At 43.7% G+C, this 27,727-nt stretch overlaps 1 protein-coding gene across 2 annotated transcripts in view; it reads left to right on the top strand.

Annotated features, from left to right (window-relative positions):
* SIL1 (SIL1 nucleotide exchange factor) overlaps positions 1–27,727 on the top strand; it is a 294,377-nt gene that overhangs the window by 44,243 nt on the left and 222,407 nt on the right. The window contains exon 1 of one of the 2 annotated variants that reach the window (XM_082837178.1): positions 4,571–4,761. The exons of the other annotated variant lie outside the window; for it this stretch is intronic. The gene's annotated coding sequence lies outside the window, so the exon portion shown is untranslated. Of the gene's footprint in view, positions 1–4,570; positions 4,762–27,727 lie in introns of those variants that run through there. 2 annotated transcript variants of the gene reach the window in all.

The raw sequence follows: 27,727 nt of genomic DNA on the forward strand, positions 1-27,727 counted from the left end.
GGACAGTGCATAGAGCAGAGTCTATTCTTCCCTGCCAAGCCCTGCCCAAATTGCTAAATAAATGACTGTGGATGCTTTGTTATGCGGCTGTAGCTGTCTGCTCTGTGTGTGTGTTCCTGTGATTCAGTGCCTTTGTGGGTGCCCATAGGCAGTACATTTGTGTCAAATGTCTGTGTACATGAGTAGGTGTGTGGTTGAAGGTGTTTCTGGAGACAGAATCATGGTTCTTGGGGTTTAGCTTTGGCCTCAGTGGGAGATGTTTGGTGAGAACCCTTTGAATTTTTTTCTTTTTTTCGGTATGCGGGCCTGTCACTGTTGTGGCCTCTCCTGTTGCGGAGCACAGGCTCCGGACGCACAGGCTCAGCGGCCATGGCTCACGGGCCCAGCCGCTCCGCAGCATGTGCGATCTTCCCGGGCCAGGGCACGAACCTGTGTCCCCTACATCGGCAGGTGGACTCGCAACCACTGCACCACCGGGGAAGCCCAACCCTTTGAATCTTGTCTGTCTTCTGAGTCTCTTCTTTTGCGTGCTTTCCCTTTGAACCAGAGAGGCCTGTTTAGCTGAAAGCAAGTGCAGCTTAAATTTACTTACCTTTTTCTGGCCAAAACCCCCTGAAGATGCCAAAGCCTTCTAGCAGGTGGGAGGCTGCCATCCAGAGGCCTCACATCTCTTTCTCAGGGGCTGAAAACACTGTTTTTAAAATTCTCCTTTTCTGCTACTGAGGCCTTCAGAAATGCACCTGAGCAAAGCACAGACACTGGGGTCGTTGATGTCTCCTGGGTTAGAGAGACCTAGAATTCCTGACTGGCACCAAGGAAGCTGCTGATGGGCTCAAGTGTGCCCAGTCCCAGGGCAGAGGTCATCTCATCTTTGCCCTGCCTTAGCTGCTGCCACCTACTCCATCTGAGTGCAGCACAGGTAGTAGAGAACCCTGGTTCAGACGGCCAGTTCCTCTTGGTCTCCTCGGCAGTGCCCCTCAGCTTTTATTTTTTTTTGCGGTACGCGGGCTTCTCACTGTTGTGACCTCTCCCGTTGCGGAGCACAGGCTCCGGACGCGCAGGCTCAGCAGCCATGGCTCACGGGCCCAGCCACTCCGTGGCATGTGGGATCTTCCTGGACCGGGGCACGAACCTGTGTCCCCGGCATCGGCAGGCGGACTCTCAACCACTGCGCCATCAGGGAAGCCCCTCCCCTCAGCTTCTTGCTATCAGCTTCTTGCTTCTTCCATGTTGGCAGCTCGATTTAGCTTTTCTGGGAACGCAGAGAGCTCTCTCTAGCTTCACAGTCCTGCCCTTGCACTGACTCTCAGCCTCTCAGGACCTCTAAAGCACTGTTTCTAACAGAGCTTTTAGCGGTGATGGAAATGTTTCATAATCTGCACTGTCTAATATGGTAGACATTAGCCACATGTGGCTCTTGAGCACTTGAAATGTGACTGGTGTGACTAAGGAACTGAGCTTAAAATTTTATTTAATTTTAATTAATTTCAATCTAAATACTGCATGTGGCTATTGGCTACTGTGTTGGACAGCACAGCTCTGAAGAGTTCAGAGAGAAGAGTTTTTCTTTTATTTGTAAAATGGGGATAAAAATTGGCCCCATCTGCCTCATAGGGCTGTCTGAAGCAAACAAGATGATGAATGTGAAAAAGTTTTATTCACATAAGGGATCTGGAAAGATAGACAGAAGTGTGAACTTATAGCTCTTTGTTAAAATTTCTGTTTTATGGCCCTTGCTGGACTGTGTTGATTTGATCTGTTTACATTTCTGTGTCTCTCATCTGACTCTGAGCTCTTTAAGGGTAAGAACAGGTGGGATAGTATCAGAGATGTATCCTCACCGCATGCAGCACAGTACTCATGTTCAAGTAAATAAAATGTCTGGAGTTCAGAAGTGATTCCTGGCAGCAGGATTTAAAGTGTATGGTGAGGAACTTCCCTGGTGGCGCAGTGGTTAAGACTCTCCATGCTCCCAATGCAGGGGGCCTGGGTTCGATCCCTGGCCAGGGAACTAGATCCCACATGCACGTCGCAACTAAGAGTTTGTATGCCACAGCTAAGGAGCCCACCTGCTGCAACTAAGACCTGCTGCAACCAAATAAATAAATAAATAAAATAAATTTAAAAAAATAAAGTGTATGGTGAGAGCTGGGATTGGGGGGTACACACAGAGGAGGGGGCAGGACAATGGGGTGGTGAGACAGAGAGCTAGGGCTCCGGCTCCCCACACTCAGCATTCTAGGGCCATCCAGAGAGAGCAGGGAGCCAATTCCTGATGTCAGGAATGCTTTCACACAACTGGGTATCAGGCTTGTCAGAGATTAATTGGGAAAGTTTGATCAGAGGAGAAATGATCTATCCACACATTTTGCTTGTTGAGGTAGGCCAGATCGATCATATAAATCTCTGCCTAGCCAGGGCTCTGGGGGTGGGTGCTGCTGTGGTTTCCTTTAATTGATGGTGGCAAGGTTGAAGGTGGTTCCCCAGGCTCTTTACCTTTCCAAGGTTTTGCTCTTCTGGGGAGTGAAAGAGGGAACTTGGAAGCTCTCCAACAGAGTCGTAAGGGACAGAAGGCTTTTTAGTTGTTGTTTACTTATTGAAAAGGAAATTTAAAACTTATTTCCGCTCAATTCCAAGAGTAATACAGGGAAACAGAGAAGAGACCAACGTAATCCCACCACCCAATCTGATCCTTGGATTTCAAACTTTCCACCTTTACAGTGGTCCTCCTTGTTTGGGGGCCACAAGAGTAGAGGCAATCTGCTTAGGCCCAGCCCTGCACTCTGATTTTAGCAGCTCAATAGGCTTGAGCTTGGAGCTAGTTCCCCTGGGAAGGGGTTCTCAGTCAGGGCTTTTAGAGGTTTGGGGATTGGGGGGATACAGAATTTTCCTTCTGCACATATTTGAGCTGGTTAGATCTGTCCCAAGAAGAAAGCCAGGCTCCTGTGAGTGTTGGCAGCTCTGTGTCCAGCTGGACTCTTCTCTTGGCTCATGTGTTTAAGTATGAATTCTGAGATTTGAGTTATTCTATTTTTAAGCATCTTACTCTTGTAGTACTTTATTAATATCTTTTTTATAACTTGTGTCAGGCTCAGTTGTAATTTATATGTTCACTATGCAATGTACCACTGATGCAGTAAATACTTGTTGAACATTTATTATCTGTCCTCGTGGTACTAGGCAGTGACACAAACTAGAATTATTCCTGGGCCCAGCTATTCTCACCAGCCTCCTGGATGTTCCATGGGAAAAGTGAGCTGTTCCCTGTCCTTTCCCACCCAGTCCCAGAGAAGTATCTTATGTAGGTTTTTCTAATAAAGTGGCACTACTCACTGAAGCCTAGGGGCTTGTTCTCTCTTCCCAGGCTACTAACCAAAGTTTGTTCATGGCTGTGAAGTCAATCTTCCATCTGCTTGGAGTAAACATAATCAAGAAAGTAGATTAACTGCTAGAAGCTCACATAATACATGGAAAAGGGAAAGGAACTAAACAGATAGGTTGATTGTTTGCTCTTATTGTTTAGATTATCCTTTCTCTGACTTAAATTCCCAGTTATAGCACTTTCAGACTATATGAACTTGTATAAGTCTTTCAACCTCTTTGAGCCACAGCTTCCCCATCTATAAAAAGGGGGTGACGGCTCTGATCTTAAGAAGTTATGAGGGGCTTCCCTGGTGGCGCAATGGTTAAGAATCCGCCTGCCAATGCAGGGGACACGGGTTCGAGCCCTGGTCCAAGAAGATCCCACATGCCGCAGAGCAACTAAGCCCGTGCGCCACAACAACTGAGCCTGCGCCCTAGAGCCCACGAGGCACAACTACTGAAGGCCGCATGCCTAGAGCCCATGCTCCACAACAAGAGAAGCCATCGCAATGAGAAGCCTGTGCACTGCAACGAAGAGTAGCCCCTACTCGCCGCAACTAGAGAAAGCCCGCGTTCAGCAACAAAGATCCAACGCAGCCAAAAAAAAAAAAGAAGTTATAAGAAGTAAATATAATGTATACACAACACCTGGCATATATAAATAAGATATTCAGTGGTAGTACGGAATTAGAGCTGATGGTGACTTTTATTTTTAAAATAATTAGTCGTTTTCAATTCACACATTACATAAGTATATAAAGTAGGTGACTTGCTGGTGCCCTATTCTGCATAAATTTTCTAAGGACTGTTTATTGCTTCAGATTTCTTACTGCTTTATCCCAACTGAGTCACACCAGTTTGATTTTTTACTCCCTACCACCTCTAGTTTCTTTTTGGCTGCAGTATGCGGCTATGTGGGAATTTTAGTTTCTCAACCAGGAATCGAACCCACGTACCCTGCAGTAGAAGCCCGGAGTCTTAACCCCTGGACCACCAGGGCAGTCTCACCTTTAACTTCTTTCTGATGATCTTTCCGCTAGAAAGAAGTTAAGCTCTGGTTTAGGAGCAGAAGTAGGCCCGCGGGTACCTCACGCTGGCGGAGGGATACTGGGGTAAATAAGTTCCAGGAGGTTTGCTCAGATAGACGCTAGGGGGCGGGACTTAACAGAAGCCGGGAGGGGTGGGGCTGACAACTCCGAGTGCGGGAAAGGGAGTGAGGCGGCAGTACGCTGTCCGGAAGACGACAGTTGGGCGAGGAGGCGAGTGACATAATAGCCGCGCGCTCACGGCTTCTGACGGTGGCCGCTGCGTCTGCGTACAGGGAGCTGGTTGCCGCTGCGGCCGCCTGGAATTGTGGGGGTTGTGTCTGCCCCTCGGCTGCCGGGCGGGAAGCCGAAGGTAGGGGCGGTGAGGGCTGCCCGGCCCTGGGCCTGGGCTTGGGGCTCAGGGCGCTGCCCGGGTCTCCTCCTGCCAGAGGCCCCGGCGCCTTCCCGGCACTGTTGTGGGGTCCCTACATATCGCCCCCCCCCCCCCAGTGTCTGCGAAGCGGGACGTACAAGGGGGCTCTGGGCTCCTCACTGGTTTCCTCAGACCTGGCCTCTCAGTCCAAGGCTGCCTTCCCTACTTTTCCCTCTCAAAACGTCTCCCGTAACCCTGTTTAAAGGCCAGGAGATGAGGCAGTGGGCCTCCGAGACGGGCTTTTGGCTTCGCATCTGTTTTAGTTCCCTTCCCTGTTCCCTTTTCCCGGCCTCAGTTTCTGCATTTGTCCAGCTGCTCCAGTGTTGACATTCTGGTGTCTCTTCACCATGTGGAATTGAGCCCTACCCGCGTTGTATTTCCACTCCTGTCTTGTGTTATCCTTTGCCCTGGTAGATGAAATACTTGCCTTTAAAGTAGGGGTTAGAGACTTGGGTGTGTTTCAGATCACCCAGAAGGTTGTGCATATCCCTGGGTTTTACTTACAGGAATTTCGAGTAAAGTGGGGCATGGGCACCTGCAATCCTTCCCAGGTGGTTCTGATTTAGGTGGTCCGGAAATCCTCGCTTTGAAATTGTCTGCCAAAGAAGGCAGGAGAAAATCATTTGAAATATGAGCCCCATGTGGGAAAAGCAAGGAATCAGGAAATGCCCAACACCTAAGAGGCCAGTGGGGGTTTCCTTTGCACTAGAGGAGCTAGAGGGCTGTTTGATGCCTTAAAAAATAATAATAATTTAAAAAATATGATTCATATGTAAGATTAATTTTCTAATATTTTTAAATTCTTGGCCTCGATTCAAGTCCAGCTGGCTTTCCGGCCTAAATAAAACAAAACAAAAAGGCAAACTGCTTTGGGGGATTGAGGGGGTTAGATTAAACCCAGACTAGGTAGGCAGGTAAGGAATGAATCCTCCATGTTTGCTAAGAGAAGAAATTGATTTTATAAACACAATGTTTGTTTTGACAGTGTGAAAGATGTGTTTTGTATCTGTGTGTGTTTTTAGCTCCCAACCTACCCAAGCTCTTTTCTTTTATGATAAAACTAGCCAGATTTGGAGATTGGATAGGATTTTGATGGGAGTCAGGACATGAGGATATTAGGATTGATGTTTGTTCAAAATGAATCAGGACTTGGTCTGTGGCTTCAGTTGAGAACATGGACCTTGGGTTTTAAAGGTGTTGCCACACCAGATTTATTTTTACCTTTCTTTTGGGTGTTTGGTGAATTTTATCAGCTAATTAATACATGTGCTGTTCTGATGAAATTGGCAACAGAAAAGACTTATTGCTCCCATTTTACAGACGATGGGAATGGGGAGTATGTTAGTAGGGATGTGGTAGCTCAGGAATGAGAAATTGCCTTGTCCTCTGATTCCTGCTTTCTTCACCTTTCCTGCTGTCTTTGAATACGAGCTATTCTCTGCAGAGGCCAATTTTGAGCCCTGGTGTATTTCATTGACAGGAGAAAAGGATAATGAAGTGAAACTGAAAGTTAAAAAAAAGGGTTTGAAATGAACATGCCAGAACTTAATTCTCACTGAGTCTTGTTCTCCTTTAGAATGGTATGTGTAGGTGCAAGTGGACGGGGTTGTGGGTGGCATCACTTAAGTGATATGGCCTTTGTTTTTTGTTTTTGTTTTTTTTTGGCTGCACCACCCGGCATATGGGATTTTAGTTTCCTGACCAGGGATCGAACCTGTGTCCCCTGCATTGGAAGTGGAGTCTTAAACACTGGACTGCCAGGGAATTCCCATATAAAAAAAATTTTTTTTGATATGGCTTTTGTACAAAGTAGTTTTGAAAATCCAACTCTGACAGAGACATTTTTGAACCATATGAGAGATCAGTTTCATTAATACATGATACCATACTTTTTTTTTTTTAAACCCCAAATGGCATGGGTAAGCAGTCTTGTCCCTTGACTTCAGATGAATTAACAGTTCATTTGAAGTGGACCTAGTGGTGAACGTGAGTTTTTTTTTTTTTTTGGCCACACGGCGTGGCTTGTGGGGTCTTAGTTCCCCTACCAGGGATTGCACCCGGGCCCTCGGCAGTGAAAGGGCAGAGTCCTAACCACTGGACTGCCAGGGAATTCCCTGAACATGAGTTTTTTAAAAAAATATATTTATTTATTTATTTTTGGCTGCGTTGGGTCTTCGTTGCTGCGCGCCGGCTTTCTCTAGTTGCGGCGAGCGGGGGCTACTCTTCGTTGTAGTGTGCGGGCTTCTCACTGTGGTGGTGGCTTCTCTTGTTGTGGAGCACGGGCTCTAGGCGCGCGGGCCTCAGTAGTTGTGGCGCACAGGCTCAGTAATTGCGGTGTGTGGGCTCTAGAGCGCAGGCTCAGTAGTTGTGGTGCACGGGCTTAGTTGCTCCATGGCATGTGGGATCTTCTCGGACTGGGACTCGAACCCGTGTCCCCTGTATTGGCAGGTGGATTCTTAACCACTGCGCCACCAGGCAAGCCCCTGAACATGAGTTTTGATTCTGAATCTATTTCTTATTAGCCATATGACCTTGGACAAGTTATTTCACCTCATAGGGTTGGTTTTTCCAATGGATAAAAATGGGAATAATATTTTAAAGAGTGGTTAAATGAGGTAGTAATATGAAAGCTCTTGGGACATAGGAATGCAATAACTGTTTTCACCCTCAAAGAATGAAGATTTGCTATAAATGAGAATATTCAAAAAGACAGGAGCGTTTGTAAAGGCAAGTTGTGCCTTATTCCATATAGATGGATGCCTTCTAATTGTTATTTCATTTATGTTTGTGGATTCATGCTCAGACCTTCTCATCCTGCCTCCTGTCTTTTTCTTCATTCATTTTTTTTAACATCTTTATTGGAGTATAATTGCTTTATTTTACAATGTTGTGTTAGTTTCTGCTGTATAACAAAGTGAATCAGTTATATGTATACATATATCCCCATATCCCCTCCCTCTTGTGTCTCCCTCCCACCCTCCCTATCCCACCCCTCTAGGTGGTCACAGAGCATAGAACTGATCTCCCTGTGCTATGCGGCTGTTTCCCACTAGCTGTTTTACATTTGGTAGTGTATATATGTCCATGCCACTCTCTCACTTCGTCCCAGCTTACCCTTGCCCATGTCCTCAAGTCCATTCTGTATGTCTCCATCTTTCTTCCTGTCCTGCCCCTAGGTTCTTCAGAACCATTTTTTCTTTTAAGATTCCATATATGTGTTAGCATATGGTATTCTTTTTTCTTTTCTTTTTTTTTTATGGGGTGTAGATATTCTTACACCCGTTTTATAGTTTAGGAAATGTAGAGCCAGGGAGTGGTCTCAGTTAATGGTACTCATGATAGGGTTTTTTTTTTTTTAATTTTATTTATTTTTTTATACAGCAGGTTCTTATTAGTCATCCATTTTATACACATCAGTGTATACATGTCAATCCCAATCTCCCAATTCGGTATTTGTTTTTCTCTTTCTGACTTCACTCTTTATGACAGACTCTGGGTCCATCCACCTCACTACAGATAACTCAATTTCGTTTCTTTTTATGGCTGAGTAACATTCCATTGTATGTATGTGCCACATCTTCTTTATCCATTCACCTGTTGATGGACACTTAGATTGCTTCCATGTCCTGGCTATTGTAAATAGAGCTGCAATGAACATTGTGGTACATGACTCTTTTTTTTTTTTTTGCGGTGCACAGGCCTCTCACTGTTGTGGCCTCTCCCGTTGTGGTGTGCAGGCTCTGGATGCGCAGGCTCAGGGGCCATGGCTCACGGGCTCAGCTGCTCCGCGGCATGTGGGATCTTCCCGGACCGGGGCACGAACCCATGTCCCCTGCATCGGCAGGCAGACTCTCAACCACTGCGCCACCAGGGAAGCCCACATGACTCTTTTTGAATTATGGTTTTCTCAGGGTATATGCCCAGTAGTGGGATTGCTGGGTTGTATGGTAGTTCTATTTTTCATTCATTTTCTGTCCTTTCCTGAGTGAAGCTGTGCTGTGGAGGCCATCTGCCAGTTTCTTGGAGTAAGCCTCTTTTCAGGAGAGCTAATCTGAACATTCTTACAATGCCAGCCCCTTGGTTGTGGATTGCTGGGGATTTTTCTCTGGGGCCTCAGCTGGTGCTTAGATCACGCTTTGTAGCACAGGAATCTCTAATGCCTGGATTTGGTGTCAATTTGGAGACCTGTCCTTGTGGAGCTAATCTTTTCTCTTTCTGAGCAAGGATGAATGCTTTATCCTTCTCTGAGTCGGCTTTAAGCTGCAAGCCTTAGTCTTCCATAACATAGAGCTTCTTATTTTAATTATAAGGAAGGAATATCCTGCCCTTTTCTTTTCTTTATTTACTTTCACCAAGGGTTTTACGGCTGAGTAGGGGAGGAGGATAGCCTGTTGTCATTCAGGTGGGGCTGTCGGTAACCCCTGATTACTAGCTTCAACAGTAATTGAGTTTGTCTTTGGGATAAAAACCTCATAAAAGAGTCAGGCTGCTCAGGACACATGTGAAGAACCTGTCAGAATTTTCCTGATTTGTGAAGAGTTTACACCTGAAAACTTGTGTAAACCTGTAAACGTCCTCACTTGTGCAATTTTCTACCTTGGAGATAGTGAGAATCCAGGAGCAACTGAACTATGTTTAGCCCAGACTGATAGACAAGGGTGTGGTTATGATGGCTGGCCATGTCTGCCTTCATTCTCCTAATAGTGTCCTAGGCACTATTTGAGGCATTGAGAAGTGACTTAGTCAATTATGGGCTGCTATAACAGAATACTATAGATTCGGTGGTTTAAATAACAGTTATTTTCCACAGTTCTGGAGGCCGGAAGTGCAAGATTAGGGTGCCAGTATGACGAGATTCTTGAGGAAACTGGGTTGTCCCTTTGGACATCTAATCAAGTGTTTCTCAACCTTTTTTCATTAGCACCTTTTGAGACATTTTTTTCCCTAATTGCCCCCCTGCCTCCAGTCAGTGGAATTTTAATACCACAGATGTACTGTGTATCTGTTTATGTACTGTGGCTCTTTGGAAGGCCACAAACTGTTGTAATATCTAAGATTTTTTCTTCCCCAAGAATCAGTTTTCATCCGTTTGGGGGTGATTTTGCCCTCATTGAGAATGCATGGTCTTATCCTATATTGTCTCACTAATACAGTCATCAAGGCTTGTTTTCTATCTAGAAATTCCAGCTGTTAACAATAAGCTTTTTCAACACCTCAAACACCAAACTAGTGAAAGCAGGATAATATTATCTCATTCAGTCCTCACATCAACCTTGTAAGATAGTTGGTATTATCCCCATTTTACAGATGAAGTAACTGAAGCTTAGTGAGGTTAAGTGATTTGGTCAAGGTCAAAAAGTTTGGTGTAGTCAGTCTTTAAATCCAGTTCTGATTCTAGAGCTATTTTTGTTGACTCTGCTGCCCATCCCCACTCCTCAGGAGTCTGCAATCATCAGCAGGATAATCAGCCATTCAACTTATTTTCTCAAGGCCCTACTAGGTGCCAAGCCCAATGAAAAATGTTGTGAAAAGAGAGTTCCTGCTGTTGAAGAGGTCACTGAGTAATGTCTTACATGTTGCAGATGCCTTAGGGATAGTGCCTTTGTTACCCTCTTCTGTTTGGGCCTCTTATGAGATGGCTGGCTCTAGCTAATGGCTGTCATGCAAAGATTGGAGCTGGCTGGCTTTTAGGAGGGTCAGAGCTGTGGATTTGTCCTTACTAGTTCCATTTTCCAACCAGCAGAGCTGTTTCTAATCACTGAGCATGTTATGTACAGGGTATAAACAAATGGGTGTAGCAGGCCCAGTAAACTCATTGGCCATTAGATGTTTGTAATCATGAGGATTAATAAGAATGATGTTTATTTTTTTGCTTATTGATGTTCTTAATAATTCAGAGCAGAAGTTGTTTGTCCCTTTCTGAAGTTATTCTATACTGTCTGCCTCAAAGCCTAATGATGTTAAGAGATTCGGAAAGAAATGGAATATGGGTGGAGGTAGGAGGGATATTTTTACTTGGACTTCTCCAAAGAGGCAGGAATTGAATTTATTCTTTACATTTGCTTCTCTGGTGCCTCCTTGGCCATGCTCACAGCTGAGCCCAGGTGTTCCTGGTCTAGAAATTGGAGCCTTTGGGTAGTGTCTGATGTTTAGCCCATGTCACATGTCATATCTACACAGAAATGGGAAGGGGTATGTTTATGAGGTCTGCTTGCTGGCTGTCTTGACTGAAAGCATTCTTTTTTTTTAAAATTTTTTAAATTTTATTTTTTTATATAACAGGTTCTCATTAGTTATCGATTTTATACATATTACTGTATATATGTCAATCCCAATCTCCCAATTCATCCCACCACCACCACCCCCACGCCACGTTCCCCCCTTGGTGTCCATACGTTTGTTCTCTACATCTGTGTCTCTATTTCTGCCCTGCAAACCAGTTCATCTGTACCATTTTTCTAGGTTCCACACATATACATTAACATACGATATTTGTTTTTCCCTTTATGACTTACTTCACTCTGTATGACAGTCTCTAGATCCATCCATGTCTCTACAAATGACCCAATTTCATTCCTTCTTTATGGCTGAGTAATATTCCATTGTATATATGTACCACATCTTCTTAATCCATTCGTCTGTTGATGGCCATTTAGGTTGCTTCCATGACCTGGCTAGTGTAAATAGTGATGCAGTGAACATTGGGGTGCATGTGTCTTTTTGAATTATGGTTTTCTCTGGGTATATGCTCAGTAGTGGGATTGCTGGGTCATATGGTAGTTCTATTTTTAGTTTTTTACAGAACCTCCATACTGTTTTCCATAGTGGCTATATCAGTTTACATTCCCACCAGCAGTGCAAGAGGGTTCCTTTTTCTCCACACCCTCTCCAGCATTTGTTGTTTGTAGATTTTCTGATGATGCCACTCTAACTGGTGTGAGGTGATACCTCATTGTAGTTTTGATTTGCATTTCTCTAATTATTAGTGATGTTGAGCAGCTTTTCATGTGCTTCTTGGCCATCTGTATGTCTTCTTTGGAGAAATGTCTATTTAGGTCTTCTGCCCATTTTTTGATTGGGTTGTTTGTTTTTTAATATTGAGCTGCATGAGCTGTTTATATATTTTGGAGATTAATCCTTTGTCCGTTGATTCATTTGCAAATATTTTCTCCCATTCTGAGGGTTGTCTTTTTGTCTTGTTTGTAGTTTCCTTTGCTTTGCAAAAGCTTTTAAGTTTCATTGGGTCCAATTTGTTTATTTTTGTTTTTATTTCCATTACTCTAGGAAGTGGATCAAAAGAGATCTTGCTGTGATTTATGTCAAAGAGTGTTCTTCTTATGTTTTCCTCTAAGAGTTTTATAGTGTCTGATCTTAAATTTAGGTCTTTAACCCATTTTGAGTTTATTTTTGTATATGGTGTTCGGGAGTGTTTTAATTTCATTCTTTTACATGTAACTGTCCAGTTTTCCCAGCACCACTTATTGAAGAGGCTGTCTTTTCTCCATTGTATATCCTTGCCTCCTTTGTCATAGATTAGTTGACCATAGGTGCTTGGGTTTATCTCTGGGATTTCTATCCTGTTCCACTGATCTATATTTCTGTTATTGTGCCAGTACCATACTGTCTTGATTACTGTAGCTATCTAGTATAGTCTGAAGTCAGGGAGTCTCATTCCTGCAGCTCCGTTTTTTTTCCCTCAAGACTGTTTTGGCTAGTCTGGGTCTTTTGTGTCTCCATACAAATTTTAAGATTTTTTTGTTCCAGTTCTGTAAGAAATGCCATTGGTAATTTGATAGGGATTGCATTGAATCTGTAGATTGCTTTGGGTAGTATAGTCATTTTCACAATATTGATTCTTCTAATCCAAGAACATGGTATATCTCTCCATCTGTTTGTATCATCTTTAATTTCTTTCATCAGTGTCTTATAGTTTTCTGCATACAGGTCTTTTGTCTCCCTAGGTAGGTTTATTCCTAGGTATTTTATTCTTTTTTTGCAATGGTAAATGGGAGTGTTTTCTTAATTTCTCTTTCAGATTTTTCATCATTAATGTACAGGAATGCAAGAATTTCTGTGCATTAATTTTGTATCCTGCAACTTTACTAAATTCATTGATTAGCTGTAGTAGTTTTCTGGTGGCATCTTTAGGATTCTCTATGTATAGTATCATGTCATCTGCAAACAGTGACAGTTTTACTTCTTCTTTTCTGACTTGGATTCCTTTTATTTCTTTTTCTTCTCTGATTGCCATGGCTAGGACTTCCAGGACTATGTTGAATAGTAGTGGCGAGAGTGGACATCCTTGTCTTGTTAGAGGAAATGCTTTCAGTTTTTCACCATTGAGAATGATGTTTGCTGTGGTTTTTTCGTATATGGCCTTTATTATGTTGAGGTAGGTTCCCTCTATGCCCACTTTCTGGCGAGTTTTTATCATAAATGGGTGTTCAATTTTGTAAAAGCTTCTGCATCTATTGAGATGATCATATGGCTTTTATTCTTCAATTTGTTAATATGGTGTATCACATTGATTTTGCCTATATTGAAGAATCCTTGCATCCCTGCGATAAATCAATCCCACTCGATCATGGTGTATGATCCTTTTAATGTGTTGTTGGATTCTGTTTGCTAGTATTTTGTTGAGGATTTCTACATCTATATTCATCAGTGATATTGGTCTGTAATTTTCTTTTTTTGTAGTATCTTTGTCTGGTTTTGGTATCAGGGTGATGGTGACCTCATAGAATGAGTTTGGGAGTGTTCCTCCCTCTTATATATTTTGGAAGAGTTTGAGAAGGATGGGTGTTAGCTCTTCTCTAAATGTTTGATAGAATTCACCTGTGAAGCCATCTGGTCCTGGACTTTTGTTTGTTGGAAAATTTTTAGTCACAGTTTCAATTTCATTACTTGTGATTGGTCTGTTCATTTTTTTAATTTCTTCCTGGTTCAATCTTGGAAGGTTATACCTTTCTAAGAATTTGTCCATTTCTTCCAGGTTGTCCGTTTTATTGGCATAGAGTTGCTTGTAGTAGTCTCTTAGGATGCTTTGTATTTCTGTGGTGTCTGTTGTAACTTCTCCGTTTTCATTTCTAATTTTATTGATTTGAGTCCTCTCCCTGTTTTTCTTGATGAGGCTGGCTAATGGTTTATCAATTTTGTTTATCTTCTCAAAGAACCAGCTTTTAGTTTTATTGATCTTTGCTATTGTTTTCTTTGTCTGTTTCATTTATTTCTGCTCTGCTCTTTATGATTTCTTTCCTTTTGCTAACTTTGGGTTTTGTTTGTTCTTCTTTCTCTAGTTCCTTTAAGTGTAAGGTTAGATTGTTTATTTGAGATTTTTCTTGTTTCTTAAGGTAGGCTTGTATTGCTATAAACTTCCCTCTTAGAACTGCTTTTGCTGCATCCCATAGGTTTTGGATCATCGTTTTTTTGTTGTAATTTGTCTCTAGGTATTTTTTGATTTCCTCTTTGATTTCTTCAGTGATCTGTTGGTTATTTAGTAATGTATTGTTTAGCCTCCATGTATTTGTGTTTTTTATGTTTTTTTCCCTGTAATTGATTTCTAGTCCCATAGTGTTGTGGTCAGAAAATGTGCTTGATATGATTTCAGTTTTCTTAAATTTACTGAGGCTTGATTTGTGACCTAGGATGTGATCTGTCCTGGAGAATTTCTGTGTACTCTTGAGAAGAATGTGTAATCTGCTGTTTTTTTAAATAAATTTATTCATTTATTTATTTTATTTTTGGCTGCTCTGGGTCTTCGTTGCTGCACGAGGGCTTTCTCTGGTTGTAGTGAGCCGGGGCTACTCTTCGTTGTGGTGTGCGGGCTTCTCATTGTGGTGTCTTCTCTTGTTGTGGAACACGAGCTCTAGGCACACAGGCTTCAGTAGTTGTGGCACGTGGGCTCAGTAGTTGTGGCTCATGGGCTCCAGAGTGCAGGGTCAAAGTTGTGGCAATGGGCTTAGTTGCTCCACAGCATGTGGGATCTTCCCGGACCAGGGCTCGAACCCATGTCCCCTGCATTGGCAGGCGGACTCTTAACCACTGCGCCACCAGGGAAGCCCTAATCTGCTGTTTTTGGATGGAATGTCCTATAAATATCAATTAAATCTATCTGGTTGGGGCTTCCGGTAAATAAATGATGACACAGTGCATCCATAAAGAGAGAGAGAGGGAGGGAGGGAGGGAGGGAGGAAAGAAAAGAACGAAAGAAAGATAAGAAAGAATTGCTTATCAGGAATTCAAAAAAAATCTATCTGGTCTGTTGTGTCGTTTAAAACTTGCGTTTCCTTACTAATTTTCTGTTTGGATGATCTGTCCATTGGTGTAAGTGAGGTGTTAAAGTCCCTCACTATTATTGTGTTACTGTCGATTTCCCGTTTTATAGCTGTTAGCAGTTGCCTTATGTATTGAGGTCCTCCTATGTTGGGTGCATGTATATTTATAATTGTTATATCTTCTTGGATTGATCCCCTGGTCATTATGTAGTGTCCTTCCTTGTCTCTTGTAACATTTTTTATTTTAAAGTCTGTTTTATCTGGCATGAGTATTGCTCTCCTTTGATTTCCATTTGCATGAAATATCTTTTTCCATCCCCTCACTTTCAGTCTGTATGTGTCCCTAGGTCTGAAGTGGGTCTCTTGTAGACAGCGTATATATGGGTCTTCCTTTTGTATCCATTTAGCAAGCCTGTGTCTTTTGGTTGGAGCATTGAATCCATTCACGTTTAAGGTAATTATCGATATGTATGTTCCTATGACCATTTTCTTAATTGTTTTGGGTTTGTTTTTGTAGGTCATTTTCTTCTCTTGTGTTTCCCACTTAGAGAAGTTCCTTTAGCATTTGTTGTAGAGCTGGTTTGGTGGTGTTGAATTCTCTTAGCTTTTGCTTGTCTGTAAAACTTTTGATTTCTCCATGGAATCTGAATGAGATCCTTGCCAGGTAGAGTAATCTTGGTTGTAGGTTCTTTCCTTTCATAGCTTTCAATATATCATGCCACTCCCTCTGGCTTGTAGAGTTTCTGCTTAGAAATCAGCTGTTAACCTTATGGGAGTTCCCTTGTATGTTATTTGTCGTTTTTCCCTTGTTGCTTTCAATAATTTTTCTTTGTTTTTAATTTTTGTCAGTTTGATTACTATGTGTCTTGGCATGTTTCTCCTTGGGTTTACCCTACCTGGGACTCTTTGTACTTCCTGGACTTGGATGGCTAGTTCCTTTCCCATGTTAGGGAAGTTTTCGACTATAATCTCTTCAAATATTTTCTCGGGTCCTTTCTCACTCTCTTCTCCTTCTGGGACCTCTGTAATGCGAATGTTGGTGCGTTTATTGTTGTCCCAGAGGTCTCTTAGGGTGTCTTCATTTCTTTTCATTATTATTATTTTTTAATCTTGTTCCGTGGCAGTGAATTCCACCATTTTGTCTTCCGTGTCACTTATCCGTTCTTCTGCCTTAGTTATTCTGCTATTGATTCCTTCTAGTGTATTTTTCATTTCAGTTATTGTATTGTTCATCTCTGTTTGTTTCTTCTTTAATTCTTCTAGGTCTTTCTTAAACATTTCTTGCCTCTTCTCAGTCTTTGCCTCCATGCTTTTTCCGAGGTCCTGGATCATCTTCACTATCATTATTCTGAATTCTTTTTCTGGAAGGTTGCCTATCTCCACTTCATTTAGTTGTTTTTCTGGGGTTTTATCTTGTTCCTTCATCTGGTACATGGTCCTCTGCCTTTTCATTTGTCTGTCTTTCTGTGAATGTGGTTTTTGTTCCCCAGGCTGCAGGGTTGTAGTTCTTCTTGCTTCTGCTGTCTGCCCTGTGGTGGATGAGGTTATCTAAGAGGCTTGTGCAAGTTTCCTGATGGGAGGGACTGGTGGTGGGTAGAGCTGGCTGGTAGTCTGGTGGGTAGAGGTGGCTGTTGCTCTGGTGGGCAGAGCTGAGTAAAACTTTAATCTGCTTGTCTGCTGATGGGTGGGGCTGGGTTCCCTCCCTGTTGGTTGTTTGGCCTGAGGCGACCCAACACTGGAGACTACCCGGCTCTTTGGTTGGGCTAATGGCGGACTCTGGGAGGGCTCACACCAAGGAGTACTTCCCAGAACTTCTGCTGCCAGTGTCCTTGTCCTCGTGGTGAGCCACAGCCACCCCTTGCCTCTGCCGGAGACCCTCTAACACTAGCAGGTAGGTCTGGTTCAGTCTCCTATGGGTTCACTGCTTCTTCCCGGGGGTCCCGATGCACACACTACTTTTTGTTTGCCCTCTAAGAGTGGAGTCTCTGTTTCCCTCAGTCCTGTTGAAGTCCTGCAGTCAAATCCTGCTAGCCTTCAAAGTCTGATTCTCTAGGAATTCCTCCTTCCATTGCTGGACCCACAGGTTGGGAAGCCTGACGTGGGGCTCAGAACCTTCACTCCTGTGGGTGGACTTCTGTCGTATAAGTGTTCTCCAGTTTGTGAGTCACCCACCCAACAGTTACGAGATTTGATTTTATTGTGATTGTGCCCCTCCAACCGTCTCATTGTGGCTTCTCCTTTGTCTTTCCATATGGGGTATCTTATTTGGTGAGTTCCGGTGTCTTCCTGGCAATGATTGTTCAGCAGTTAGTTGTGATTCTGGTGCTCTTGCCAGAGGGAGTGCTTGACTGAAAGTATTCTTGATTATGCCTTTTAATTACCACTTATTATCATCACAGGTAGAGGAACGTACAGCAGTCAATGAATTGATCCATGTCTTGCCACTTCCCTTTCTGCAAGTTGTCTGCCCTTTCTGTCTTGTGAGAGAGAGGAGTTCTAGAAATGGGAAGAAGAATGAGAGATGCATCCCAAAGGTCTGGTGAGGAAGGCTGATGCCAGTGGACTTTTAAATGGACGTCTCTTTATATTTGTGGATAGTTTCATGCTTATGCCTCTCATTTCTATGAGCCTCCCAAGGAGGGCATCTGTCTGACCAAACTGTAGAAAACTAGCAGGCTTTAGTTCAGTGGAAGAAACATTAAGTAGGACAGTCAATACAGAAAACATTGATTGGTCATGCTTTGAATCCAGTGAGTAGTAGACATTGGAAGCATAAAAGGCCAGCTCCTTAGGAAGAATTTTAATGTTGATTTTGTGACCCTTTGCATCTCGTACTCATGAGGGTTGAATTTGATTATATTCGTGAAGCAAAGTCTCCACCCCTGGGCCCAGCTGCTAAAGTCTAAATTCACGGTATTTCTGTGCTGGAAGAGATCATCCTAGGGGGTCTTTATATCAAGTTCATTGCAAACATCAGGACTGAGTCTTGTTCAGAGCCAAGGGATGGCTGTTTGTGGTTCCTTGGGTGAGTAAAGAGGAGGTACCCTTCTAGTTCTGTCACCACCCAGGGCTTCAGTTTTGCTTTCCATTGGTTCCTATTTTACTGATAAAAGGAGCCCCAGAGAAGTGAAATGGGCCATATACTTTTTTTAGGGCCACCAGTGTATTAGTGGCAGAGCCAAGACTCAAGCCAGAGAGCTCACAGAAGATGGCCATAGATGTTGCTAGAATTATTTAGAGCCTTGTAAAGATGCAAGATATTATTGCAGTTAAAAATCTCTAGGGAGGGAGAAGGCCCTGCCTCCACTGACTGCCTTGTTTATTATCTTACAACTCTCACCAGTGAGGTTTTTGGCTGTCATGCTGATTTTTAAAAAAAATTTATTTTATTTATTTATTTTTGGCTGCGTTGGGTCTTTGTTGCTGCGTATGGGCTCCTTCCAGCTGTGGTGAGCGGGGGGCCACCCCCTGCTGCGGTATGCGTGCTGCTCATTGCGGTGGCTTCTCTCCTGGGGCGGAGCACAGGCCCTAGGCGTGTGGGCTTCAGTAGTTGTGGCGCACGGGCTTCACTGCTCTGCGGCATGTGGGATCCTCCTGGTCCAGGGCTTGAACCCATGTCCCCTGCATTGGCAGGCAGATTCTCAACCACTGTGCCACCAGGGAAGCCCTGATTTTTCTCCTATTTATGTTGAAGTGTGTTTCCTTTTGCTCTTATCCCAAAGGAAATAGATTTGAAGTTTCCACTTGTTGTAGAAACAGTGAAGTAGTTCCCAGGCCAGACTGCTGTGTGTTCTGTAAAGAATGGAGCCAGTGAACCAGTGGACCTTATTTTGTGATCCAAGCAAACCTTTAAAACATTTCTAAAAGAAAAAGAAAGTGAAGGAATAAATGGTATGTCAGGTGGTTTAAAACCACTCAGGGGTCCAATGTTTGTAGCAGCACTGTTTACAATAGCCAAGACATGGAAGCAACCGAAGTGTCCCAACACAGCTAAATGGATAAAGTAGATGTGTTTTTTATATATATATATGTATATATATATATATATATATATATACACACACAATGGAATATTACTCAGCCATAAAAAGAATGAAATAATGTCATTTGCAGCAACATGGATGGACCTAGAGATGATCATACTAAGTGAAGTAAGTCAAAGAAAGACAAATATCATATGATATCACCTATATGTAGAATCTAAAATAAATGATACAAGTGAACCTATTTACAAGACAGACAGACTCACAGACATAGAAAACAAATGTATGGTTACCGGAGGGGAAAGGGGCCAGGAGGGATAAATTAGGAGTTTGGGATTAACAGGTACACATACTATATATAAAAGAGATGAACGACAAGGACCTACTGTATAGCACAGGGAACTATATTCAGTATCTCGTAATAACCTATAATGGAGAGACTTCCCTGGTGGTCCAGTGGTTAAGACTCCATGCTTCCACTGCAGGGGGCACGGGTTTGATCCCTGGTTGGGGAACTAAGATCCTGCATGCCGTGTGGTGAGGCCAAAACAAACAAATGAACAACCTATAATGGAAAAGAATCTGAAAAAGAATAAATATATACGTACTGAAACTAACACAACATTATAAATCAACTATACTTCAGTTGAAAAAAAAACCCACTCATGGGTCAGCTCGCTTGGTTTCTTACTCTGCTATTTACTTATTAGATTTCAGATTGTGAACAAATTACTTATTTTCTCCAAGCCTTGATTTTATAATCTGTAGAATGGGAATAGTAATAGCTACTTTTGTAACTGAATTGAGAATTGCAGAAAGTGCATCCTCTGGCACAGTATAAGTGCTCTATATATTATTATCAATAATGACAGCAACAGCAGTTTCCAGTTCCTGACCTGGTTAGAGGGTAAGTTATGCTGACTGGGCAAGTGTGTGATCTTAACCATCGCATCATTGTGTTTGTTGGTTGGCTTATTATTCCTATCAATCACACTGATCATGCTCATGCTAAATAACTAAAAGTTTTGAACAGCAAGGAAGTTTGCAGCTTCTCTGCCATCTCTTTCCTTACTCGGCTGAGTTCTCACCTTTTTGAGGCTCTCTCTAACTGGCTGCCCCAGTCAGGGGACTCCGTTTCCTGTGCTGTGTCTGACATGGTGATTTTAATGGAGCAGGGCTGGCTGGTCCAGAGTCTGCCTGCAGCCCTCTGAGGCAATGTGTTCTTGTCTCTTGCCTTCTGCTTTTCAGCCAGACATGAAGCCATTAGCTCATTAAGGGGACTTTGACTTCTGTCACAGCTTTCTTCTGATTTGTATGCCCATTTCTGGCCTTGTGCAAGGTCAGAGGGGCATAGTCAAATACACTGACCCGGATTTTGTGCTCAAGTTGTCTCTTTTCCTGTGAGATTTGCAACTGGTTCAGTGTAGCAATGGGGGTGGGAGTGGGGAAGAAGCCCCTGAAGTTACTGCCCCCCATTATATTGATTTCAAGCTGGGGTTTTAAAAATCCTGAGCATCATAACTATAGCCTGTGCACTTCTCTGAATGAAGCAAATAGGGTAAAACCTCATTATTTGGGGGCAAGACCAGTCTGAATAGGTAACAAACCCCAGAAATTAAAGAGTGTTTTCAAAGAAATGCCATTGTCTTAAAATTTGGGACAAGCCTCTGCACTATCTTTCTCGTCTAGTCTTACTGCTTCCTCTGTTTCCTGTAACGGTACCTGAGTTTTTATAGGAGCCTCCTCCTGTCTTTTCCTTAGGCTTCCTCCAGGACATTGTGTACCACTGCCCATTAGGGTCTTCCTAAATACAGTGCAGATTGGAGAACACTCATGTTTAGAAGCTTTCAGTGGCACTTACTGGTTGCTAAATAAATTCCGTATGTATCAGTTGTCCTGGTGTTCATGCTTATCACGGTGTATCCCTGTCCTACCACTTTAATTATATCCTGTACCGTTACCAATACCCTTTGCTCCTGGTAAACTGATCCACGTGGTCCTGTAATCATTCCGCGTGTTTGCGTCTCTGCCAGTTCTTTTGTCCAGAGTACTCTCTGCTTAGTTTCCTACTTTATGCTGCAGATCCACCTTCTTCAGTCAGTCTTGCCTGATACCTACTCATCTGTATCCCCATAGCAACACTTTGATTATAGAATTCAGCATACTTTACCCTGGTTCATTGCTTTGTCTCTTATTGTATAAGGATCTCATGGACATGGGCATGCTTTATTTTATCTCCAGCATAATGCTGAGTGTAACATGGACACCGTAAATGCTTGTTGAATGAATGAATACATGAATGCCTGAGAAATGATTAACAGTTATGTTCAAATCTCAATTCTTCCCTGAAATATTCCTTGATCCCTAATCACAGTGAGTCTGGCACACTCAACTCCCAGAGCCCTTTGTGTGAAACAGTCTGATTCTTTAGAGTAAGTCTTATCTTCCCAACTTGATTAGAAATTCTCGGAGGGCAGAAACTGCATCCCTCATTCTTCTTCTTTGTGTACCCAGCCTCCAGCATAATTCCTGGCACACAGAGGGTGTTTAATACATGCTTTTGAATCCAGGAATCCAGCCATTTGGTCAATTCCTCTGCCTACCAGTTCATCAGCCTTCTCTGTCACTCATTGGCCAGGGGTCTCCAACTCAAAGATGTTCCAGGGCCGGGTCAGAAACAGTGTGAGGCAGCAGGGAATGTTGGGCTGTGTCAAACCGGAGCGCTTATGAGCTCCATGGGGGACAGCTGCTACTCAGCCCATTATTGCCATGGGTGAGTGTGGCTTTAGTGGCCTCGTCATCTCATGTTACAAGAGAAGCTAGAAATCCAGATTTTAATGTGAAATCCACAAGGACTACCAAAGCACATCTGTGGTATAGATTTGACCTATACACTATCCATTTGTGACCTTTGGGTAGAGGCTGAAATTTCACACATTTAAGTTCCTTGTGGAAGAAGAAAGGGAGGGGAGGGCATAACCTGAAAGCTTTTGAGGGAGTTTTGGTGAAAGCCTAGCTTGGGTAGAGAGCATCTTGTGACTTTCTGTGGGTAGTGACTTAGTTTCTTGAGCTGAGTCCTGCAGAGACCATGCACGGTCTGGGCTTCATCCTCCCTTGTATTCTGTCCCCAGAAAGATGGTGTCCTGGGGACATGCGTGATTTTTGCTCTTTTTGCCCAGCCTCGGCTGAGGCAGGTTTGTTGGTTGTTCTTGCTTCTGTCGACTTCTAAGGGCCTGGTGGTCAGGCTGGTACAGTGCGAAGTCCCAGAGACCATTCCTGTTAATGGCTTCTCTGAGAAGGGGTTCTGGATGAGCAAGCACAACAGAAAGGGAAATATATTGTACAAAATCATTGCCTAAATGTGGTCAGCCAAGGGGCAAAGCAGTGTAATAGCCAGAAGGAAATCTGTACCTCTATGGAGCCTCTTGGAGGGCATTATCTTTCTTTTGGCTGTCCTGTTCTTTTCATAGTCTCTAAGGGCCCATGGCAGTGCTTACTGCTTGGTATTACTTGTGGGTCTGAAAGTGTTGCCACCAGTGGTATCCTCATCTGCAGTAGAAACTAGCTAATTGGAATATCTGGAAGAGTACATGAGAAACTGAAAAGAGTGGTCGTCTCTGGTGAGACCCCCTGTGTGGCTGGAGAACAGGAGAGGAGGGAGACTGACTTTTCATTGTATACCTTTGTGTGCTTTCTTTAATTTGAACCATGTACATATATTGTTATTTTTTTAATGTACCTGAGCACGCCTAAGTTTGATCTCTTCAAATTCTCTGTTCTCTCTTTAGTCCTGAAGCATGGGTTTCTCTGTAAACACCTAGACCCAGTCACTGTAGATTGCCTCTCAGAGGTGGCAGCCTTGCTTCTCTGGTCCCCAGAAGTGTTTTAGGGTTTCTCACTTAGGGGTCTTAGAATGACAATCAGGCCTAAAGTACGTTCAACATTTTACTGTTTTTAAAGGGCTTTTGGATACATTGTTTTATCTGATCCTTACAACATCCCCATTTTATAGAGGTGAAAAATTGAGGTTTGGGGAGTCTGAATGACTTACTTGGGGCCATATAGCTAGTCAGGGTAGAGCTGTGACTGTTCCGGGTAGCCTTAGTTTACATTCATGCCCCTTGCTCTAAGTTCTTATGGCAGTGAGGTAGTCTTCTCTTTTTGGAATTCTCTTACAGGTTTTCAGAGCTGTTGCAGTAGGGGCAGGGGGTGGAGCTGTGGTGTTTTCTCTTTCCTCTTTCGGCTCTAGCTTTTCCCTCTTTAGGAATCTCAGTTACATAGGCCTGTCTTCTCTGGAAAAAAGGGGTCAGTAGTAGGTTTCTCCATTTTCTAAAGCTCCATTGGGGCGATACCTTTTAGGGAAGCTTGAATTGACAGTCTGGTTTTCTATTCTTTGCTGAGTGTTATTGCTATTAGGCAGAGGGCTTTGTTTCCAGGTTACAAATCTTTTGAGCAAAGAAGTAAGTATGGAATAGAATTGGAAGGACTCATGTAGTCCTTGGATATAATTTAATGCTCCATGTCCCAGAGAGAGTAAACATTGTAAAGTGTGCAAGATGGATTTGGATTAATATCCTGACAACATATGGTTTGGCATGTAGGGCACTCCCTGGGAGTGTCCTGGGAGACCCTCCTCACCATACACAGCCTGCCTTTGCCGGGTGGTCCCTTCCCACAGGTCTTCCCAGCAGCTGTTGTGCACCTGGGTGAATCATCAGCTTCCCTAAGCATTGAAAAAAACAATTTTAACTGATGAAAGCCCTCATACAGGAGGCAAAATAAACAGACAACCCTGAGAGACAGTGTGTTCTTAGTTTCTTGTACTTGTACTTCTTAGTTTCCCCTGAGTTTGTCCAGGGGAAACACTGGCTGATACTCACCACTGGTCTCTTCAGAATACAACATTGGAAATCGTCTTACCCTGGGACTTCCTGGTGGCGCAGTGGTTAAGAATCCTCCTGCCAATGCAGGGGACACGGGTTCCATCCCTGGTCCGGGAAGATCCCGCATGCCTCGGAGCAACTAAGCCCGTGCGCCACAACTACTGAGCCTGCGCTCTAGAGCCCGCGAGCCACAGCTGCTGAGCCCGCGTGCCACAGCTACTGAAGCCCGCGCGCCTAGAGCCCGTGCTCCACAACAAGAAAAGCCACTGCAATGAGAAGGCCCCGCCCACACCGCAACAAAGAGTAGTGCTACCCTGCTCGCCGCAACCAGAGAAAGCCCGCGCGCAGCAACGAAGACCCAATGCAGCCAAAAATAAATAAATTAATTAATTAAAAAAAAAATCATCTTACCCTTTCCAGTCTGCTGCCCCTGGTGTCATGGGTGTGGAAGGTCTCTGGAAGCTTCAGAGAGGCAGTGAGCACCATGGAGGAAAGGCTCAACTGCTTCTAAGAACTAAGCAGAAATCTTTGACTTTTTACCTTTTCTATTCTTACTTAAATCAGAATAAGGTTGCCTTCAAAGAGAATTCTGTGTATTACTGACACAGCTCAGAGTGGGAGAGGCTCCTGGTACCTCCTTTGCAATCTCTGAAGAGAACTTATTGGGGGCATGCAGAGATCATGCTCAGGTTATCTTTATTCACCTAACCCTAACCTGTGCTATGCTGAAGAGAGTTGTTATAGAGGTATGTACCAGCTGATGGCTTAGTCAAGGCCTCACTGTTTGGCAGCTTTGCAGGTCTGGAAACTCAGCTAGTTCACCCAGGTTTAAATTCCAGTGGGCTCTCTTAAGCATATGAAATTCATGAGACCATCAAGCCACAGTTTCAGTTAACTAATTAGCTCTGAGAAACATGACTACCAAGTTGATTTGTGTGCACAGGTAGGAGCATTGTCTCCACTATAGGAAAGGTGAGCTGGGAGCCAACTCAGCTCTGGAGGACGTCAAGGTGAAGCATGGTGGAAAGCTCTTGGCTGTAGATAAGATATACACGGATTCAAACGGTATACTAACTGTGAGACTTGAGATGAGTTATTTAACCTCTCTGCTCCTATTTCTTCATTTGTAACCCCCCCCCTGGAGTTTTCAGATATGTACATAGTAAGCACTCAGTAAATATTTCATCCTATTTATTCCCCTGTGTCCTTCCCTCTCCTCTTCTTTCCTCGCAGCATTGTCCTTCTAGGGCTATATCTGTATTCTGACCAAAATACACTCGTCAGTCTGTTCGGGCACCAGGAATGTATTGGAGAGAGATTCATTTTTATTCTCTAGATTCCCTTTTATGTATCCTTTGCAGACCACAGTCATTCTTTTACCACAGGTTACAGCAGGAACAACTAGATTCTAGCTCTCCTCAATCTGTTGCAACCTAAGTAGGCTTTCTGGCTACCATTGAATCTACAGTTTTGGTTTTTTAAAAAAATAAATTTATTTATTTATTTTTGTCTGCATTGGGTCTTTGTTGCTGTGCATGGGCTTTCTCTAGTTGTGGCGAGTGGGGGCTACTCTTTGTTGTGGTGCGCAGGCTTCTCATTGCAGTGGCTTCTCTTGTTGCGGAACACGGGCTCTAGGTGTGCAGGCTTCAGTAGTTGCAGCATGCGGGCTCAGTAGTTGTGGTGCATGGGCTGAGTTGTTCCGTGGCATGTGGGATCTTCCCGCACCAGGGCTCAAACCCGTGTCCCCTGCATTGGCAGGCGGATTCTTAACCACTGCGCCACCAGGGAAGCCCCAAATCTACAGTTTTCTGCTGAGCGTCCACTATGTGTCAGGTACTGCTTGGCCATGAGAATATAGTGGTGAGAGAGACAGAAACACCTTTCCAAACTCCCTTCTCAGATGGGTTACTTCTGTGGATGACTGGTCTTGTGCATATTTTGTTGCTTCATACTAATTTCCTTCTGAGAGGACAATCTTCTCCCTAGACCTAGGAGACAGTGCCCCTTTGTGCTGCCCGGGCCATGCCTGCTGGCTTGCTTGCTCCCAAGTGATGAGAGTAGTAGCAAGCTGAGGCTGAAGGAGAAAGCCCTGTGGGCTACTACTGCCTCGGCCACACATGTCCCAAAGGCCTGCGCTTGGCACTCTTGAATGTTCCTTTTCTCCTTGCACACAGATTATAGTGTTCATGGGTAATTTAAATTCAAATAACCTTCCGCCCCCTCTCCGCCTTTAAAAAAAAAAAAAAAGAGCCCTGTGTATTACAGGGTAGAGAACAAAGAGGGGCAGCCCTGGTCTCCTGGTGGGGTTTGTTTTATCATGTGTTTTTTAGGCAGCCTCGCTATGGGTTGCCTTTTCTTTAATAAGGCTAATGTGTAATTCAGGCATATTGATATTCTGTAGTCATAGAATCTCACATCTTTCTCTACTTTGTCATATATAGCGTGACATATATAGTCACATATATATACCGTGTCAGGGGCTTCGGCTGACCGGAAGTGGGACTTGCTTCTCCATTTTGGACTCCAGGCTGCATCCTGGCCCCTGGTGGGCTCTGCATGAAGAAGGCCCAGCAGCCAGGTTGACGGATTTCTTAGCTTCAAAATGGGGCCTGAAGATAGCCCTCTGTTCCCTCTTCTTCTTTCTGTTGCCAATTTACCAGCAGTTGCCAAGAAGTGTGTATAGGGAAGCAGGCAGAATGGCTCTGTGGGAACCATTTATATGAGAGTTCCCAGTGGAGAAATGCATTTTCCTTTCCTCCTTCTCTTGCTGTGGTGTGTAGCATTGTGATTTGGTACTGCTTGTCCCTCTGCAGTACTGAGGCCTGTACACGACTCCTCTGACCCTGTAGGGGTTTTCAACAATAAATTGCTTGCTGCTTGATGTTTCCACCAAATTCCATCACCTTCCCAGGAATGGGGGAGTGTGTCAACAATTAGGGACCTAGCAGAGCCTCTGTTTCTGGTACTGTGACTGCTGGAAATATGGTGGTTGAGCCCACGTGAGCCATGTTTCCCACTGCTGCTGGGCCTGGGCATTTGCTGCAGTTGGATTTAGCTTTAAGAGTCACACTAGAGGCTCGGTTGGAAAGGGGAGAGCACTGAGTAATTATTGCTTATGTACCAGTTAAACCTATCAGCCAACAGATGTTAAGTGCAGGAAAAAAGTGCAATAATGTTGTTATAATGGCATAATAGTTACAATAATCAGCTGGCATAGCATTTGATAAGAGGCAGATCCTGTAATGAGTGCAAGGGAAGGGTTAACCTTGTACTATAGCACAGGGAATGGGTGCTTAATCTTGTAAGTGTGGATGTGAATGATTCAGGTATTGAGTTGCTACCCTCTCTGCATAGCTAGAGGGGCTATGGAAACTTCAGCTAGGGTTGTCTGCCTTAAAGGTACTGTCTTTCTCATGGTGTGATGGAGCATACACCATCCATTGGTTTAAGTTTTACCATCCTAGCACCCAGCAGCAGTGGGTTCTAGGAAAGGCAGAGAGACTTCATTCCTATGGGCCCATTTGGGATTTTCAGAAAATCCAGCCTCATCTTCTTAGCTATACGTGATGAGCTCTACTCCCTACAGTGAAATATATTCCATACCTGGGGAGTGGGGTGTACCTCATTTATATGTACATACTAATTGAGGCTGTGCTTGCAGAAGATAGCCTCTCCTTACCCAGAGAGCTTGCTGGATGGAGCTGCATTCCCACTCTGGATAGGAAGGTGGTGGTGAAGGGGTGAGGAGCAGAGCTGGGCTCATAGA

This window comes from Leucopleurus acutus, assembly GCF_964270905.1.
Source record: "Leucopleurus acutus genome assembly, chromosome: 3".
Classification (NCBI taxonomy): domain Eukaryota; kingdom Metazoa; phylum Chordata; class Mammalia; order Artiodactyla; family Delphinidae; genus Leucopleurus; species Leucopleurus acutus.